This window comes from Chiloscyllium plagiosum, unplaced genomic scaffold (assembly GCF_037043375.1).
Source record: "Chiloscyllium plagiosum isolate Xiang-an unplaced genomic scaffold, Cpla_swu_hap1 HiC_scaffold_10, whole genome shotgun sequence".
In the NCBI taxonomy this organism is placed as follows: Eukaryota; Metazoa; Chordata; class Chondrichthyes; order Orectolobiformes; family Hemiscylliidae; genus Chiloscyllium; species Chiloscyllium plagiosum.
The window spans coordinates 39,691,226-39,703,723 of record NW_028270148.1 but is presented as its reverse complement, the minus strand read 5'-3'; the positions used below and the strand labels follow the sequence as shown (position 1 = coordinate 39,703,723).

The following is a 12,498-nucleotide window of genomic DNA, read 5'->3' as shown; positions in this document are numbered from 1 at the left end:
GTTCAGAAATGCACAAGCACACTGCATGTACAGTGAAGCAATAATGTATAAGCACGTCCTTTCCTGCTCCCCACACACTTGTGCTCGCACTTGCCATATAGCGATATCCTGGAACCTGGAGTGGGTTTAGACACTGTAAGAGATTTGAAAAGAAACTTTTTGATTATCACATAGCCAAGAATAAGACTGTTTTGGACAACTGGCGGACAAGTGTCTTGTCGAAAGCATGTTATTTGGTTATAGTGGTCAGTTCTTGCTCATTTTGAAAGGGCACGACAAAGTTAGAGCAAATTTCTGCTGGTGCTGGAATCTGTGATGAAAAAACTTTCTGGAAATCACAGCAGGCCAGGCAACATCCATGGAAAGAGAGCAAGCTAACATTTTGAAGTGAACTCTGATGAAGAGTCATCTCAGCTTGAAAAGTGAGCTTGCTCTCCTTCCATGGATGTGGCCTGACACATTGTGATTTTGAGCATTATTTTTTGTTTTCAGTGCAAAGTTGGCCTCATTTATGTCCAGTCATTACTAAGCATGTCATGTGATGTAAGTAGTGAAACAGCACTGCATTGTTGGATATGTCATCTTTCACATGAGGATGTTAAACTTAGGTTCCATCTGCCTGTTTGGGTAGATCTAAAAGAATCCCGTGACACTATTTTGAAAAGGAGTGGGACAGTTATCCTGCAGTGGTGTCCTGGCCAATATTTATCCTTCAATCTAATACCATGAATAACAAATTAACCAGGACATTGTTGTTTGTGGGGAATTTGTTGTGTGCTGGTTGCCATGGTGAGGACATGTCAATAAGAGTTCAGTTCTGAAGATTCATGAAACATATCACAAAAATGTTTATTTTTAAAAAATTTCATCAACAGATTTATTGCAGTGAGCTTGATGATTAGTTGAGGAATCTACAACTTGTTTCGGTATCCTGGGATTACCAGACTGAAGTAAGCTAAATGCGCAGTCCACCAACTGTTTGGAAAAGACGTAGAAGTAGTGAACAAGCAAGGGTAGGCTCAGTTCTCACAACTTCCAAAGTCAAGCAGCTCTTTGAGACTCATGCATGAGGAATGACCATTTCACTGAGTTGAAGGGCTGCCAATCCAGAGGACCATATGTGAGTCTTCACCTTCAGACAATGAGGGAGAATGATTAGAGTAAAACATTTTTTCTTTAACTACAGATTTATGAAACTCACTATTGAAGTGAGTTTCACTTAAAACCAGTCAGAAATAACATAATTTAGAGAATCAGAAATGAATCATGCAATGAATTGCCTGCCATTTACTGTTATAAGCTAAGTGGAAGAACTCTAAAGACATTTTTTGGTTTCACAACTAGGTCCTGATGTTCAAATTAACTCAGATTATTTGCATCAGCGATTAAGTCTAAACACCAAGGCAGCAAATAGTGCTGATTAGTCGACACAACTTAGTAGTGTTGCAACATCAATAAAATGTAACCTCTGTATCAGCTGGCACTGAATAAAATGTTTACTTGCTCAGCATGTACCAATGTATCTTTTTACACTGACCTATCCAAATCAGAGGGGTGTAAGGAATTTATCCTCATCTACAGTAAATAGTAGGAAGGAAATTTCTACTGTACTCTGTAGCCACTTTTAGAATGGATAAAGAGCTGTACATGTGCTATCGCCATGTAGATCTTACCCTGCCAGCTGCAACCACAAATTAATCTTGTAGAATTCACTGTAAAGACCCAACAAAAAACCTAGCAGCCTAAATTCATTAGCACCCATATCCAGATACAATTGTATGGTAGGCAGCCAGTTAGGAGAGACATGCTAAATTAGGACACATATTTATAAATGGACATTCCAATGAAGCTCTACATTTCCCAATTTCAGGAATGGATCCAGAATTAGGCATGGACCCACACTGCAGTGATCACTTTGGAGCAGGCCAAGGGCAGGGTTTTGGAGGGTTAGCTTGCATGGCCACCTTAAAAAAAAACTCTATGTTGGATTTAGCAATGACTCATCTATGTTAGCCAAACCTGGGCAGAGGCCTTCGTATTGCTCAGTATGTGGTCAGGCACAGTCACGTTGTATTGAGATTCCCAGTGGTGTCAACATCTTGTACAGCTGCAGTAAGACTTCCCGACTCATATACTCAAAACCTCATGCGATAAGGGTCAACATTCCATTAGCATTCCTAATTACCTGCTACACCTGTTTTTCTCTATTAATAATACTGTTCTTTTGTTCTCTTTTCCAAAATGAACACATTTTCCCACATTATACAGTACTCCATTTGCCAACATATTGCCCATTTTCTTCACCAATCAATATCTCTCTGCAAACTATTTGGAGCTCTCTCACAACCTGCGTCTCCACCTGTTTTTGCCATCTGCAAAGTTGGCTACAATACATTTTTTTTTCTTCCTCCAAGTCATTGATATATACCGCAAACAGTTGTAGTCCCAGCATTGAGCCCTGTGGAATCCCACTGGTTACGGTCACCAATCTGGAAAAGAGCTCCTTTTCCCCACTCGCTATTTCCTGTCCATTAGCCAATTTCAAAGCTGATTTCATACAAATGCTTGCTTCAGGAGTGACACTATATTAGAGTTAATAGCAAAATATTTAAAATGTTGGAAATCTGAAGTAAACAGAGAATACTGGAGAAGCTCAGCAGATCTGGCAACATCTGTGATGAGTGAAACACGGTTAATGTTTTGAGTCCAATATAACTCTTCTTCAGAACAGAATCTCCAGGAATTAAAATTCATCTCTTGGGAAAAAAAAATCCAGGAAAGCAATCGTAGCCCATTAAAAGATGTTTATGTTTGATTCATTTTTTTGAATATCATAATTCATGTCCAATTTTTCTCTATGCGCCCCTGCTCTGAACTCATCTTCTCCATACCACCCATCTTTTGCTCCCATTATCCTACTCTGATTAAATTGCTGATCGCCAAACTTCCCCTCCGTGTCCTGAGCCAATATTATTAATTATTCTCTGAGTGTCACAGAGTCATAGAGTCATAGAAATGTACAGCATGGATACAGACCCTTCAGTCAAACTCATCCATGCTGACCAGATATCCTAACCTAATCTAGTCCCATTTTCCAGCACTTGGCCCATATCCCTCTAAACCTTTCCTATTCATATACCCATCCAGATGCCTTTTAAATGCTGTATTTGTACCAGCCTCTTCCACTTCCTCTGGCAGCTCATTTTCACCACCCTCTGCTTGAAAAGGTTGCCCCTTAAGTCTCTTTTATATCTTTCCCCTCTCACTCTAGACCCATGCCCCCTAGTTCTGGACTCCTGCACCCCAGGGAAAAGACTTTATCTATTTACCCTATCATGCTCCTCATGATTTTATAAACCTCTATAAGGTCACCCCTCAGCCTCCATTGTTCCAGGGAACATAGCCCCAGCCTATTCAGCCTCAAATCCTCCAACCCTGGCAAAATCCTTATACATTTTTTCTGAACCCTTTCAAGTTTCACAACATCTTTCCAATAGCAAGGAGTCAAGAACTGCATGCAATATTCCAAAAGTGGCCTAACCAATGTCCTGTACAACCACAACATGGCCTCCCAACTCCTATACTCAATTCTCTGACCAATAAAGAAAAGCATACCAAATGCCTTCTTCACTATCCTATCTAACTGAGACTCTACTTTCAAGGAGCTATGAACCTACACTCCAAGGTCTCTTTGTTTAGCAACACTCCCTAGGACTTGACCATTAAGTGGATACGTCCTGTTCCGATTTGCTTTTCCAAAATGCAGCACCTCTCTTCTTTTGTTCAATAATTCTGGTATCATCAGCCCTTTCTTCATAAAACAACTACCAACAGTTCCACTGTCCTTACAAACTCCCATCTCCAACCTCCCTTTCCAATGCAAAGTCCTTGAATGTGTGTTGCTGTTTCCCAAGTCAATCTTTCCCAGAACTCCATGTGTGATTTCCTACAACTTGTTTTCAGCCTTGTGTCAAAAGTATCAAACACAGTGTACCACAATGTCAGAAGGGCTCACAGCACAGTCAAGAAACTAGCTGGAGAAAAGTGGCAATTCCCTTCGCATTGACCCATGTATATCCTTTGACAAGGAGGACCACACCGTTCTCCTCCCACACTCAGTCATCCAGCTAGGTGGGATGTCAGGTTTTTATAATCGATCATGAGAGGTGGGTGGCACTAACCATGCCAGCATTTATTGCCCTTAGGCCAGTATAGGAGTCACTGTGGGTCATGTAGACCAGTCAAGCATGGCAGATTTCCTTCCCTAAAGGACATTAGTGAGTTTTTACAACAACCAACAGTGACTGGGTTATCTTTTTATCTTAACATTCCAGACTTTTACTGAATTCCAGTTTCAACATCCACAATGGTAGGTATTGAATCCAAGGAACATCAGCCTCGGCTTCTGTTTTACCCGTTCAGTGACATTACCCCGATGCCACCACCTCTCTTCACACTCGTTTCCACTCTTAACTGCCTGACCCTAGCCAGAGAAGCACTCGCAGTGCCCCTTATTCCTGTGTTACCTCAGTCATCCTCTCCTGTTTCTCATCTACATGCTGCCCCTCAGCAGCATTGGCTGAAAACACTGTCTCCATTTTCACTGTGTACATTGACAACTCTCAGCTTTATTGCAATACCATCTCGATCGACCCCTTCATTGTTGTTAAATTATCTGATATCTGAAACTGGATGAGCAAAACTTTAATTTAACATTGGAAAGGCTTCAGCCTTGTTTTTGGTCCCCACTCCAATCTCCATAACATCGCTTGACTTCAGCTTTGGTCAGCTGCTGTGCTGTTGAAAATTGCATTTCTGCCTTTTGTTATCTCAAGACTCAATGATTTCCAAATAATTCCTGGTTGTTCTCTGAAATCTTACTTGCTGTAAACTTGAGAGTATCTATAATTCACCTGCCTGCATCTTAACTTGCACCAAGTTTATACATCCTTTGGTTTACTGACCTACATTGCTGCCTCCTGGCCAAGCCATGTTTTGCTTTAAAATTCTTATTCTAGTTTACAAATCCATCCATGGCCTAGCCTCCCCTTATTTGTGTAAACCCCTCCAAGCCTCACAACAATCCGAGGTATCAATGCTGGTCAAATTCTGACCTCTTAGGCATCCACACTTTTAATCTCTCAACCATTGTTTGTTGTGCCTTGAGTTGTTTCTGTTGCAAACTCTGGAGTAATCTTCCCACTTCTGTGTCTCACTACTTCTTGCTTTCCTTCTTTAAGACACCTTTTAAAACCTAACTCTTTAATGAAGCTTTTGATCATTTGCCTTAATATCTCCTTTTATGGGTCGGTGACATACTTTGTTTGACAACATTCTTGTGAAGCCTCTTGATACGTCCTATTACTTTCCAGCTGCTTAGAGAAATAGTTATTTTTGACAGGGGCATATTTTAAACTGAGAGGGGAAAGATTTAAAAAAGACATGTGGGCAATTTTTTTTACACAAAGAGTGGTTCATTTGTGGGATGAATGCCCACAGGAAGTGGTGGATACAGGTACAGTTACAACATTTAAAAGATATCTAGATAAATACATGAATAAAAATGTTGGCAGTGATAGGGACCAGGAACAGACAGGTGGGACTAGTTTAATTTGGGATTATTGTTGGGATAGACAGGCTGGAATGAAGGGTCTGCTTCTGTGCTGTATGACTCAATGATGTTGTTGGTTGTAAAAGTATTGAATTTGATGAGAAAGATTTTGAGGTGATTACAGGCAGACCATAAAGTGAAGAACCATCCAACCTGAGTTGTCAACCCAATGCTGGGTGTATGAACTAGTCTAGCTGACAATATTAGCATATGTCATATATAATTTAATAAAAGAGTTTGTAACATGGGCTTCCTATGGATTTAAAATAAACTTTTTTGCAGGTGAAGAAAAATTTAAATCACTCAACAAGTTCTAAAGTGACTCAGTACTTAAAGCCAATGCGCTTAACGACACTGTACATTGTTGACAGTTATTCATGTAGTGTGGATAAAAATAGGTACCTTAGGCCAATAGTAACAAGCCAATGATAATGGATTACGCATTTCACAGAAGTGTGTGGTGTGCATCCCTTTTCCTGCATTGTTAACACTCACACTCCCAAAGTCTGGTCATAAACAGGATGTCGAATTGTAATCATTTGCCCCCTGCTGAAATGCAATTCTGCACCGCTGTCTTTATTTTCAAATTGCAATGTGCTTCCTCTTCTGAACAGCTGCTTCACATAAATGTTACATTACCTCAGTCAGAGGCCTAGGCTTCACAGCCAAAAAAGCAGAAGGCCCTTAAAGGAACTGAAAGAGAAAAAAAATTACTATTGACACATTCAAACTCCAAACCACACAAGATTGCTTCATTTTGGAATTTATCTTGCACGTTATTTTATATTTAACATTTGTTTCTAAAGCTCACGTTGGGTATGTTCTTTTGGTAAAGCAGTGAACCTAAGCGGTGCTGCGTGTGATGTGCAGTAACTGCCGACACATTGCATTCTGCGTAAAGTGATGATAGATATATACTGGAAGTCTGCTTGCTGTTTATTTCAATTCAGTAAAGGAATGTTTTATTTGGTCTGAAAGGTGTTGTTGGAAGTTTAGATGGTGTGAATTCTTTGTCGGTTTGGCATAAGTAAGGTTTACTTAAATTTGGTTAATGTGTACAGCTGGAATCCATAAGCAGTGTCAGAAATAGTTGCATAATCTGTTTACAGATACTGGAGGAAAGGTTCGAAATGTTACATTTGTATTTTAATTCACATTTAAAGCAAGTCAAACCATACTGGGGCAAAGGTCAGAAATGCTACATTTGATTTTTTATCTGCATTTAAAGTAAGTTATACTATCAGCAATGATATAACAGGAAAAGTATGGCCTTGAATGTTTTTTTCTATACTCACTGTCTACTCTACGTCAAGAAATACAAACTATCAAAAAGCACAAGGGCAGTTTTCTGGCTGGCGGGATCAGTCCCAAATGCTGGAGCATGGGCTCATTTGGGCAGATACCAAAACACAATAATGTTTGACTGGTCTTTTGTTTAAACACTTATGGTGTTCATTTGTGGATTTCTCAATGTGCTGTGGAGCTATACTTAAGTTGGTCTTTGTACAATTTCCAGGATTGTGTGCTGCACATTCACCCACATATTTAACAAGGAAACAAGGTTGGCATGGTTACTCAGTGGTTAGCACTGCTACCTCGCAACACTAGGGACCCAGGTTCAATTCCACCCGAAGGTGACTGTCTGTGTGGAGTTTGCACATTCCCACCCCTGTGTGCGTAGGTTTCCTCCCACAGTCCAAAGATGTGCATGTGAGGTGGGTTGGCCATGCTAATTTGCTGTGTAGTGCCCAAGGATGTGTAGGCCAGGTAGATTAGCCATGGGAAATCCTTGGAAACCTGAGGAAGGGCATGTGCCCGAAACGTCGAATCTTCTGTTCCCTAGATGCTGCCTGACCTGCTGTGCTGTTCCAGCAATAAAGTTTCAGCTTTGATCTCCAGCGTCTGCAGACCTCACTTTCTCCTCCTAGCCATGGGGAATGCAGGGTTACAGGGAGACGATAGGGTATGAGTGTGGGTCTGGGTAGGATGCTCTTTGGAGAGTTCTTATAGACTGAATGGCCTGTTTCCACACTATAGAGATTCAATGAAAAATGGTGGATGTTTAGGTGGATTGGCCATGATAAATTACCCGTAGTGTCCAGGGATGTGCAGGTTAGGCAGCTAGCTTAGACATGGGAAATGCAGAGTTACAGGTATGGTGGTGGGTCTAGGTGGGCTTGATGGGTTGAATGGCTTGCTTCCACACTATTGGGATTCTATGACTCTCGGAAGTTTAATGTGAAAATGAACAGAAGCTGTTTGCCTTTTATTCAGTAGCTTTGTGGTTTCTTCCTTGTTTCGCTTTGGGTCATATGCTTGGCTTCAAGTAATGTTGGAAATATCCACATTCAAAGAAAAGCAGATGATGATCACCAAGATGTTAGCAGCACACAAGCTATCATCAGAAAGACATTCAAGAGAAGGAGATATGGAAAACATCTTTTAACACATGTTTTCACTGAAGTTCAGGGTCAACAAAGATGCAAATATATGAATTAGAAGCAGGTGTAGGCCTCAAGCCTGCTCGGCCAGAGCTTTATAACGATTGGCATCAATTTACTACTGTATTAGAATTGAGTGTTACTTTAAATACAAGGTTGACTGAAGGCTTGTCAGAGAGATCAGTTGGACTCAAATCAGAAAACCTGATTTTAACTCAGGACAGAAAGTCAACAGGGTGAGCTTAGGCCTCATGATGTCTCTGGAGTCTGAGATAATTTTACCTCCAAAAACTCAATTTAATACCATTGTCACAGTGCTCAGCTGGCCATGTGGAAAAAATGGGTTGCCCACCTACTTTTGCCACACAATTTCCACTGGGCTTTGCACCACCTAACTTAAGGAAGGAATCCATCTCTAAGATGTGGGAAATAGGATTCTCTTGGGGGAATGTGTTGCAGGTACCTAAATGTCTCTCTGGGGGTCCTAGTGGGAGAGGTACAGGCAGGAAAGGAGTCACTGCTCTCCAGCTGGACAATCTCCAGGGAAACTATAAAGCGCAGGTGGCTGACAGATGTAACCAACATCAGAGCCAAAACCTGGGTTTTACATCGAGAAAGATCAACAATCTCATTAACACAGCAAATACAAATTTCTCAGGAGCACCTGAAAATATACCATTGCACTCATTCTCCTTTCACTCTAGCCACATGATGTTGGGATGTTGTTAAGGGTGTTACCACTATGCAAGTTGTTAATGAAGTTATGCTGAGCTCTAAGGAGAGAGTTGTTTTGGACCTAATGGTCTTTGGTTTGGCAATTATGTAGAATGAACTGGACAAAGCAGAGGATTTATCTTGGTCAGTCATTGTCCATGGTTATGGTGCCAATGGAAATTGGGTAAAAAAAATATTTTTCAGAAGTCCTTTATTACTCTTCCTCCAATAACATTTGCTCAGTTGTTGACTGATGTCTGTCCAATAGACTTCAATGCAGGCCGACAGTGAAAGATGTCACTGGAGAGAAAGTCAAGGTAGTCCAGGAATAGTCACAGAATGTTGTCATGTTGTTTGGAAATAGACAGATTAAATCTCCTTCACTTCCTTAGACCAATGTCCAAGTTCAACAAAATACAACCCGTCAAATCCAATATCCATCTCAACATCATAAACACCTATTCCCATCCAATGACCATAGCTCCCAACCCATAGGCTAGACAGAAGCATTCCAGACTGAATTTTAAAGTTACTAAAAATGTTTTCTCTCTTTAAGATAGACAAGCAGGAGGATGGGAGAACACAGCAAGCCAGGCAACATCAGGAGGTGGAGAAGTCGATATTTCGGGTGGGGTTATACCTGAAATGTCAACTTCTCCACCTCCTGATGCTGCCTGACTTGCTGTGTTCTTTTAGCCTCTTGCCTGTCTACTTTGGAAACTGGTATATGCAGGTTTTTTTGTCTCTTCTCTCTTTAAGATACCTACTTGACTCATTCACAGATTTTACAGTTCTCCAAAGCATAGGAGAAAATGGACAACTGTACACACAAGTCTAAGATACTCTTCCTTCTAGCTATCAAACTAGAGAAAATCACCTCCCCCCCCTCCATCAATTAAGAGATGGTGATACACTGATGGAAAGTCTGAACCATTTCCCATTTCTTGGAAGCTCTTCTCAACAAAACCAGGCAAAGACGATAAAATCCATTCCATCTCAGAAGCTAGTGAACTGCAATGGAAGCCAGTCAAGCAAGTTAAGCTCAGTCATGAAGGACAGTGAGAAGAAGAAATGAGTAAATTCGCGCTCAAAGTAAAAAAGAATTCAACAGAATCCGATTTAAAATTTTTATAACGTGGGCTTGTACACGTTGGCACCACAGCCTCATTGCTTGACCCCAGGTCACCAAGGAGCAAATTGACCTTGTTCACTGACCATACTCAACTGTGCCTCCTATCAGCACAGCTCTGCCTCACTGAAATGGGATTTGTGTATCATCTTGGTCTTCAAGCAACAAGCTGAGTAAGCATGGATCAGGAAGACACACACCTGAAATCCAAATACTGCAAGTGACAATGTATCATGTAACTGGATTTATTTAGAATGATCTGCTATCTGAAAACAACATGTCAAGTGCTTCAGTTCTAAATTAGCTTGAATATTTACACTATCGGGGAGAGGTGAGAGTAGTGGACAATGAAAGGGCACAAAGGCTTTCTGAGGGCTTTATCTGGAACAGCTGGAGATTTTCAGTTTGGTGACAGCCAATAATTTATATAAACATAAACACAGTGAGTGAGTTGGATATGACAGGGATGGATAATTCCATCTTAGCAGCTTTCTTGGATCTGTCACCTTCTCGTGTGTCGATCTGTAGGCTGACCCTGTAGATGTTATGCACAGGACTAACCCTTGTTTCCAGCTGTTGTACTCCTAACTGGTGAAGCCACCTCTAAAATATCAAACCTGTGCATCCACCTTATACTCACCTCACGTGGCTTCATCTAAGCCATATTCAAACAGGGTGCTCCCTCTGCTTGATCACTTCAAATGGATTCCATTTCCTGTCTCTACATGTAGTCTTTCCTGATCTCATTTCTGCCACATTCTCCCTTTTTCACCTTAATGTGCCTTTCCCAGATTTTTTACACAAATATTTCAAAAACTTGGAACTTTTTTTTGTTCCTCTATGTGACTGCTTACCTTTAATTGGCCAGGGACCATTCCCTCTGTGACTCCCTTGTCAGGTTCATGCCCACCCCCACCAACCCACCCTCCCTTCCCAGCACTTTCCCCTGCCATTGCAGGAATTGCAAAACCTGTGCCCACACTCCCCTACCTCACCTCTGTCCAAGATCCCAAAGGAGCCTTCCACATCCATCAGAGTTTTACCTGCAGTTCCACACATGTCATTTACTGTATCTGTTGCTCCTGATGCGGTGTCCTCTAAATTGGGGAGACAGGACACCTACTTGCAGAGCACTTCAGAGAACATCTCTAGGACACCCACACCAACCAATCCCACTGCCCTGTGGCTGAACACTTCAACTCCCCCTCCCACTCCACCAAGGACGTGCAGGTCCTGGGTGTCCTCCATTGCCACACCCTAACATCCGATGCCTGGAGGAAGAACACCTCATCTTCTACCTTGGGACCCTTCAACCACATGGCATTAATGTGAATTTCATCAGTTTCCTCATTTCCTCTCCCACCACCTTATCCCAGATCCAACCTTCTAACTCGGCATCGCCTTCATGACCTGTCCTACCTGTCCATCTTCCTTCCTACCTATCTGTTCCACCCTCCTCTCCAACCTATCACCTTCATCCCCACCTCCATCTACCTATTGCATTCCAAGCTACCTTCCCCCCAGCCGCAGCCCCTCACATTTATCTCTCCACCCTCTTGGCTCACAGCTTCATTCCTGATGAAGGGCTTTTGCCCGAAACATCGATTCTCCTGCTCCTCGGATGCTGCCTGACCTGCTACGTTTTTCCAGCTCCACACTCTCAACTCAGATTTCATTATGTGGCCACTCCAGTGTTTAATTAGCACCAAGTATTCTACCTGACATGGTGCCCAGTGAGAGGTTTGATGTTATAAATGTCTAATCTTAGCTGATTTTGAAGATCAAGTAGTTTATATCTAATTCCTATTAAATAGTAGCCCAGATATAGGTGAGTTACAATTATAGCACAGAGTTCCAATTATTACCATATCCCCAGCATTCACTGTCCCTAGTCTCTGAATTGGTAAATGCAGCACTTGGTGTGATAAGGGAAATCCAGACTCAATCCTGGTCAGTCCTGTTCCAACAAATCTGTGAGAGCGAGAGTTGGGGGTGCTGTAATTTCTTGCACAGCTCCTTGAAGTGGTGAAAGCTAATGGGCCATGAATCCTTTGTAGCTTCAGTTGTAAAAGTGTGTGTGTGAGCATCAAGAATGAACCTTATTATGATTGCATGATTGAAGCCTATCAATATTTACTGTCAGGCCTCACACGTGAATAATGTCAAAAGGGAATTTAATCTGGATGACGTGGATCTTGCCCCCAGCTAATAGCTGACAAGGGACCCTCATTACCCTTCTTAAGGTAGGCCTACTAAATTTCATGAGTCCCCCAGGTGATGGTGAGAGGTGAGTTGGAAGTTGCCAGGGATGAACTTGGTGGCTCACAGTGGTCACATGGTGAGCAGACACTGGATGAGGGACTGTCGTCATCCCCCAAAAGTCTGTAAGTAACTCCAACAAGGTGTTCAGCCTTCCCATCCTCACATCCCACCAACCCCCACCTCTCCAAAATGGGTGAACACCAATGGCAATGAGATAAGACCATCAAGTAGGCATTAGGTGTGGAATTAAGGGCATAACTGGGGCAAAGGCAGGAAGGTAGTGAGGTCCCCACTCATCCACTTGCCTGACTAAGTGCCTTGATCCCACCACGAGAATTAGC

General features: G+C 41.9%; 1 long non-coding RNA gene across 3 annotated transcripts in view; it reads right to left on the bottom strand.

The window, feature by feature from the left end:
• Positions 1-828: 828 nt before the first annotated feature.
• Positions 829-12,498, bottom strand: part of LOC122552763 (uncharacterized) — a 301,823-nt gene continuing 290,153 nt past the window's right edge. For 2 of the 3 annotated variants that reach the window (XR_015758414.1, XR_015758413.1), the window contains 2 exons: positions 6,014-6,304; positions 829-1,132 (listed from right to left, as the gene is read on the bottom strand). This is a non-coding gene — a long non-coding RNA (uncharacterized LOC122552763). Of the gene's footprint in view, positions 1,133-6,013; positions 6,305-6,422; positions 6,464-12,498 lie in introns of those variants that run through there. The other variant, XR_006312485.2, reaches the window with a different exon arrangement.